We start from the raw sequence: 8,659 nt of genomic DNA on the forward strand, positions 1-8,659 counted from the left end.
CTCGTTTAAATATTCAGATAATGAATTAAGACCGTCAATCACTACTCTTTCAACAAAATCACTACTGAAATTTTCTTTTGAAATTGAAAGGACTTTTATATGTACATAGAATTGGAATTTTCTTTTGAGATTGAAATTTGAAACTATGATTCTACCAATTTCTTTCCACAAGCGGTGGAGAATGTAGGACTAAACAATAGGGTTTATTCCATCTTTGGGCAGTTAAACTCATGAAGTATATGAATTTGGTGTAGGAAAACACAGAAATCTAAGGTGCATGAATCATGATCAGTAGATATTCCAGTAATAAGTTATAGTTATTAGTTTTGATGATTAGGATTTCACTCTTTTTATAATTTTCTTTTGATTGAAGGCATAAGAAATCATGTTTAAGAATAATTTATTGGACAATTAACAGCAATGATGATATGAATAAGCTTTTGAATGGCTTGAATTATTTTTTATATTGTGATGGCAGAAGATGCATATCTTAAGATGTCATAACATGGAGTTCTTGTTTTTATTGCATTATGACTGTAAGTATTGTAGTATTCATTTGTTAGACAAAGAATTGGTATTGACATAAGTTATAAATACAATCCGTTGCTTAGATCTATTTTCTATATTTTTATTTTTAGTTTTTTTGTATTTAAAATTTTTAAAAGGAAATTTAAAAGATATAATCGAAAGTAGATAAAAATTCTCAAAGCATAAATAATAATATGTATGAAAGTTATTAAGTCAATTAGGAGTTACATAGAGTGGGCTAATTTTTATCTTTTTAGTTGATGATAGATTGATATCAATGCAAAAAATGACTATGGATTAATTTTTAAGTGTTTGATTAGTAACTTTGTATTCTCTAGTTATTCCACCTTATTATGTTGAACTTTTGTTTAAAAAAACATAGATAAATCCAAAAAAATGGATCAAATTCATTTTTAAATAAAAAAGGAAATTAGTAGGAAAAACAAGGAGCGAGAAGAAAGAAGTGAATTAAGTTATTTCTATGGGTTCAAAAAATACTCTCTTACAGAGAAAGTGGAGGATAATTATCCATGGTAGTTTGATCTCACTTGGCCACCGTGCACTATAAACCATAGCATATACTTTCTAGAAGCTTGTAGCCACTATATATATAGTTTATCAACGGATCAAATTTTCATAATTAAAACAAAAGTAAAGTATCATTTTTGTCTCCAACGTTTGGGTAAGTACTATTTATATCCCTAACGTTTAAATCGTCCTATTTGTATGCCCAACGTTTATAAAAGTGATTCAATGTTATCCTATTATCAATTATATTAACAAATCAGATTATATTTTTCAATTATTCTCACTTGGATGTATTTATTCTCAATTAGGTCTCACTTGGATATGTTCGATTTTAATATTATACCCATTATTTGTGTTTAGATTCAATTATGTCCCTAGAAAAGTGAATTATGTAAATGTTGTAGGAATTAGTTTCAACTTTTGATGAGCTATTTTTCGGAATGGATCATCGATTCTATCCCAGACATTTGTATTCTAACTTCAAGAAGAGATTTTTAAAACTCAAACTAAAGTATTCATGATGTGTAATTGAAAGCAGGATAACATTGAATCACTTTTACAAATAAAATTTACAACAAACGTTGGGACAAAAACGATACTTTACTCTTAAAACAATGAGAGACTCAAGTTATGGAGTTCCAACTAAATCAATTCACAAATTCCACCAAAGACATGCAACTTTTTGTGTCATGTTTAAAAATTATAACCTAATTACAACAATGCGAGTTGCAAACTTACAACAATGCTTTGATTAGAAATTAGTATATATATTTTGAACAATTTCAAATTACAAAATCAGAGTTAAACTTCTAGTATGATGGTTTTATCCGGGAAATAAACTAATCACATGCTACAATAATTGCAAAAATTATTCAAATCTGCAATAAATTAGTTTTTAATCTGAATTTTGTAAGAAACCAAAACATTGTAATAATTATTTGTAAAATTTTATGTTATTAGCTAAAGTAATGAAAAGTTGATATACAGTGATTAAAACACATGAATTGAAATATTCAAAGTTGATTAATCAAGTAGTAGTTAAAAATTGAATTAAGTATTATATTAGTTGAGATATAAGCTGAGTGAACATTAGTTGATGCGATGATATGTTATGATTACACATACACAATAAGGAAGTGGTTTAGTTCAAATAATATGAAGGTTTCTCCAACCACATTGATTGTTAGTGTGAAAAGCATATCATAATAAGATTGATGAATGTGTGAAATGCAAATTCAGTGGACACACAAGTCAATAAATTCATCACTAAAATGAAAAAGTAATATTAAAATAAACTCCACAAGACTAATTTTGGCGCGAAAGTTTCTGAGAACGTTCATTGGAGTTGCACTATAAATGAAGCTAAGATTGGTGTTAGCTTTCAAGTTGCAGTACCAAACACCAAAATATTCTCATAAAGCAATGAAGATTCAACCAATCTTATTGCTATTGATGATATCAACGGTTTCCTGTGATGATGAGAGGTCCTTGTTGCTGCAATTCAAGAATAGTCTCACGTTCGACCCTGAATATTCCACCAAGTTGAAGACATGGAATCAAAGTATTGAATGCTGTGATTGGAGTGGTGTAACCTGCGATGATGAGGGTCATGTTATTGCTCTTGATTTGATTGAGGAAAACATCCAAGGTGCATTACAAAATTCAAGCAGCCTTTTCAGTCTCCAACATCTCCAGAGTTTGAATTTGGCTTCCAATGACTTCAATTCTTCCATTCCATCCAAATTCAACAAATTGGAGACCTTAACTTACTTGAACTTGTCAGATGCTGGCTTTGTGGGACAAGTTCCAATAGAAATTTCTCAACTTACAAGGTTGGTTACTCTTGATCTCTCATTTTATGGCATATCTTTAGACTCACCACTCGAGGTTCGAAATTTTCGAAAGCTTGTTCAAAACCTCACTAGTATCAGAAAATTGTATCTGGATGGGGTATCAATATCAGGTGAGGGACATGAATGGTACAATGCTTTGCTGCTTCTGCCTCGCCTAGAAGAATTGAGCATGTCGGACTGTGGGTTGATGGGAACATTTCCTCCAGAAATCTTTCAGATTACAACTTTGTCATATATTGACATCTCAGTAAATCAAGACCTCCATGGTTCCTTTTTGGACTTTCCACTCAATGGATCTCTTCATACCATAATAGTAGGTCATACAAAATTTTCTGGAACACTTCCTCTTTCTATGGGTAACATGGTGAATTTATCAATATTATATCTTTATAATTGCAACTTTAGTGGAACACTTCCCATCTCATTTTCAAAACTCACAGAGCTCAAGGAAATGAATTTATCCAACAACAACTTTGTTGGTCCAATTTCATCATCTGCTCTTTTTGAAGGAATGCAAAGTCTTTCCAGTATTGACTTGAGTTACAATTCCATTAGTGGCACCATCCCTTCATCTCTTTTCATGATCCCATCATTGCAATATGTTGATCTTTCCAACAATCAATTTAGTAAATTGGAAGAGTTCATAGATGTGTTTACCTCTAAACTAGAGTACCTTGATTTAAGTTGCAATAATCTATCAGGTTCTATACCACCACCTATCTTCCAGCTTAGAGGGCTTGCTTCTCTCAATTTAAGCAATAATAAATTGTCAGGGCCAATACCAATACCTCCATCTATCATCCAACATAGTGGAATTAATGAACTTGATCTTTCCTCAAACAAGTTCAGTGGGGCAATGCAGATAGATGCACTTGTTCAACTCAAAAACTTAAATGATTTAGACCTTTCATTCAACAAGATAGATGATGTGAATTTCACAGATGTTGCACTTTCCACCTTTCCACAGCTACGCAGTCTAAACTTGGCATCATGCAACTTGAAAACTTTCCCTGGTTTCTTGAGGTACCAATCTGGTTTAAATGAGCTGGACCTCTCATATAACCAGATTCAAGGAACAGTACCCAACTGGATTTGGAGACTAGATAGCCTTGGCTATCTTGATGTCTCTCACAATTTTCTAACTAATTTTGAAGGGCCATTGCAGAACCTTACTAAAAAATTGGACACGATTTTCCTTCAATTCAATCAACTGCAAGGGCCATTCCCAGGTTTTCTCCATTATGCTGCTGTTGTGGATTACTCAAACAACAATTTTAGCTCTGTTATCCCAGTAGACATTGGTCATTACATGTCTAATACACTTTATCTTTCTCTTGCAAACAATAGTTTTCATGGCAGCATCCCTCATTCCTTGTGCAGTGCTTCAAAGCTTCAAGTTCTTGACCTTTCTCATAACAAAATATCTGGCAAAGTTCCCCATTGTTTAATGAAGTTAGGTGAGACCCTTGGGGTATTGAATCTTGGGAACAATGAATTAACAGGCCATATCCCTGACACATTTCCAAGTTCATGTGCTCTACATACTCTTGTTCTCAATGAAAATCGATTAGCCGGGCCACTTCCCAAGTCTCTTGCACATTGCACTGCCTTAGAGGTATTAGATGTTGGAAGAAATCAAATTGTTGGTGCCTTTCCTTGCTTTCTGAGTCACATATCCAAGCTTCTTGTCCTGGTTTTGCGGAACAATAAATACCATGATCCAATGGGATGTCCTAAAGACAATGGTGTCTGGAACATGATTCAGATTGTTGATGCAGCTTTTAACAACTTTAGTGGTGAACTTCCTGTCAAATGGTTCAGAGGATGCAAGAAGATGATATCCAATGATGATGGAGCAAGCAATATCCAATTTGGTCGTGATAACAGTGACCCAATATATTATCAAGATTCAGTAACGGTCATAAGCAAAGGTCAAGAAATGGAGTTGGTTAAAATCCTAACAATCTTCACTTCCATTGATTTCTCATACAATCAATTTGAAGGACCAATACCAATAGAACTAATGAATTTTAAAGCACTATATTTGCTGAACCTGTCACACAATGTTTTTTCAGGTCAAATTCCATCTTCTATAGGGAATTTGAATCAGCTTGAGTCATTAGACCTGTCAATGAACTCATTGGAAGGAGAAATTCCCACAGAGCTTGCCAATTTGAACTTCCTATCCTATCTGAACCTCTCCTTTAATCATCTGACAGGTAAGATCCCAACAGGTACTCAGCTTCAGTCATTTGAAGCAAGTTCATTTGAAGGAAATGATGGGTTGTATGCACCCCCACTAACCAAAAGTCCAAATCATGGAATGCATGCACTGCCACCACCTGAAATGCCACAATGTGGAAGCCTAGCTTGTGAAGTTCATTGGAATCTTGTGAGTGCAGAAATGGGATTGGTTTTTGGGCTTGGAATTGTCTTTGGACCCCTCTTGTTTTGGAAGAAATGGAGGGTGCACTATTGTCAATTTCTGGACAAAATTCTTTGTCGGATATTTCCTCAACTAACTCATATAACTTTGAAAGGCGTGGAGGCCAAAATTACAAGGTTCTGGTATGGAGGAGGTATTAGTCATTCTTTAGTATCAAAAAACTGTTGATGATGCCATTGATGTATGAAAAAAAAAATGTGGGATATGTAATAGTTTTACTTGTTTTCACTCTCAGCTTTTGGATATGTATTGTGCTATTAAATTATCATGTGTGTGTCTTTGGTTTTGGTTTTGGTTTGTACTAAGCGTAATAATTATATTTCTGTATTGTGCTATTAAATTATCTGTCACCCAATTATTACAATAGATGTTCAAGATCATAATTTTGAAACATAATCTTATAATGAAATTATTCTAGCTTTTAGATCATAACTTTTTGTGTTACATTTAAAAATCATAACCTAAAGATACCTATACTTATGATTTTGAACCGTGATATAAAATAATCTATAATCACTTTTTTAAACTTTAATTCAAAAAAGAAAAATCTATAATAACGGTATTACAAAACCATGACCTGAAAAAATATATTTTGGTCATGGAGGCTGATTAATTCCACATTTTCTGAAAAACCAACGAAAATTCTATTATATCTTGATTTGCCAAATAACCATATTAGTCCAATTTTGGAACTATATCAGCCACAATGCTCAGCCACTTAATTAAATATGTATATCAAAATTCTTGAAAAGATTAAGTAGTCAGGCTGCAAAGAATATTACTCAAAATTTTATTTAGAAAAAAAATATTATTTTAGTCTCTAATATCATGTTAAATTTTTAATTTGGTCATTAATATCTTAAATGTCCTATTTCAGTTTTAAAAATATCCTATTTTATTTAAAAAATGTTTCAAACGAATTTAATATTATTCCACCATTAAATTTAACATGAACAATTAGCATAAAGAGTCAATAACATTAAGTAAAATCGATTCATTAACAATCATCAATTTAAAAGTTTTTTCTTTGGTTCTGGATCATTAATGATTGATTGATAGAATTTTAAAAATTTTTTTTTTACAAAAAGGAGATTAAGAAGTAGAAGTATTATAAGAAGGTTTTAGTTATGTTTTTCTAACATAAAGAAGAAGATATGACTTAACCATAATATTGATAATGTTTACGTCACTCGTTTCATTAATTTTTCGTGTCAAAGCATCTGTTTGAATTTTTTTTAAAATGTTTAAAATATTAGAGACTAAATTAAAATTTAGTCCAAATATTAAAACTAAAAATATCACTTTACCCTTTTATTTATCAATAATGCTCCGCATCCATGAAATTTTTCTAACCAAGTCAACCAAATTTTTTTTTGCTTCACTAGCCCGCCACCTTTTAACGTAAATCTTCTTTCTCAACGTAGAGCTTCTCTTCCTCAGCGTAAAACTTCTCGTCGTTCTTCTCTGCTCTGATTTCTCTAGTTTTTTTCTTTGTAAAACTTCGTTTTCTTTTTCATTTTCAGATTTTGATCTGCATTACATTTATGTTCTTCGTTTTCAGATTTCAGAATTTTTCTTCGTTTTCAAATTTCAATAGCGTATCAAAACAATGAATGATTTATGATTCAAGTTCAAATCAGTTGAATGAGAGCGATTTGGATTATTCTTCTGAATCGAATCAAGTGGACGAGGTTTGGATTATTGAATTTTGAATTCAATGGAATGGAATGCAATCATTAAATCCAGTTATTTATGAACACCATTTTCGGTTCATTTGGTATTATCAATGGTTTTGTTTTGATAATATTTTCGGTTCATTCGAGACACAGGTGTTTCTGAATTTAAATTTATATAATGGACAATTTTTGGTTTATTTAGTATTATACAATGGTTTCATTTTGATAATATTTTTGGTTCATTCTTCAACGATTTTGAATTGAATTCAATGGAATGCAATTGAATAAAGTGATAATAAATAGAATTTGGATAGAATGCTAGAGTTTTTGAATTTACAGAATGCACATGTTTCGGTTCATTGGTTATTACACAACGGTGTTGTTATGACAGTATTTCGGTTCATTTTACAATCCAAGTGTGTTGTAGATGAACAATTTGTCCCAAAGGTTGGGATGGCTTTCAAGACACTAGAAGAAACTGGAAAGTTCTACAAAGATTATTCCAAACTTGCTGGCTTTTCTACGAAAATAAAGAACACCACTCGGAAGGGATATGAGATTAAGAATCAACTAATTGCATGTAGTAGAGAGGGGAAGTGAAAATCCAAAATATCTCCAACTCTAAAGACAAACCCCTCATCTGGAATAAATTGTCCAGGCGGGATTTATGTACATATATTAAAGGACATTGGTCTTTGAATAATTTTAAAAGTTGTTCTGAATCATCACACCTTTATTGTCCAAATCGAGCAGAGATGCTTAAATAACACAGAGAGATAAGCATGTTTGTGCATCGTACCATTGAAAACAAAGAAGCCAGAATCAGACCTAGTAAAACATATCAGTCATTTGTAGCAACAACGGGCAGTCATTGGGAACTAAGTTTTATTGAAAAAGAAGTGAGGAATTACATTACAATGGAAGTATGGAATATTTCTGAACAAGACAATGCCAAAGAATTTGGCAAGTACTTATTAAGAATGAAATAAAAGAATCAAAATTTCTTTTTGAGCTTAACCTTGAAGCTGATCACTCCATCGAAAATGCATTTTGGGCCGATGCAAGAAGCAGGATTGCATACGAGTATTTTGGAGATGTTGTTTCATTTGATACCACTTACAACACAAACAGGTATTTGGTTCACTACGATATAGTTTTCGGTTCATAGAGCCAACAAATTTCGGTTCATAACTGTTTTGAGTGTCCATTTTGCAAGTACAATCTTATTTTTGGTTCTTTTGTGGGTGTGAATCACCACGGTCAATCGACACTTCTCGGATGTACTTTGATGAAAAATAAAAACATCCAGTCATTCAAATGGTTATTCGAATATTGGGTTCGTTGCATGGGACGGAAGGCACCAAAAGAGATTCTTACCAATCAATGTGCATCAATACAAAAGGCTATTGAGACCTATATGCCAACAACAATTTACCAGTAGTGTATTTGCATATCATAAAGAAGATTCTAAAAAAATTAAACGACTGCTATAAGTGACAAAGAAATTTAATAAAAGATGAGTCATATTATTTAGAACTCGTTAACAAAAGAGGTATTTGGCAAAAATTAGAATGATTTTCTCATAAAGTATGGTGTTAGAGGCAATAAATAACTTTCAGGTAATCGAA

At 32.1% G+C, this 8,659-nt stretch overlaps 1 pseudogene; it reads left to right on the top strand.

Moving 5' to 3' along the window:
* Positions 1 to 2,478: 2,478 nt before the first annotated feature.
* On the top strand, positions 2,479 to 5,529 carry LOC130963323 (receptor-like protein 7; annotated as a pseudogene).
* The last annotated feature ends 3,130 nt before the right edge of the window (positions 5,530 to 8,659 follow it).

Source organism: Arachis stenosperma, chromosome 2 (assembly GCF_014773155.1).
Source record: "Arachis stenosperma cultivar V10309 chromosome 2, arast.V10309.gnm1.PFL2, whole genome shotgun sequence".
Lineage (NCBI taxonomy): Eukaryota > Viridiplantae > Streptophyta > Magnoliopsida > Fabales > Fabaceae > Arachis > Arachis stenosperma.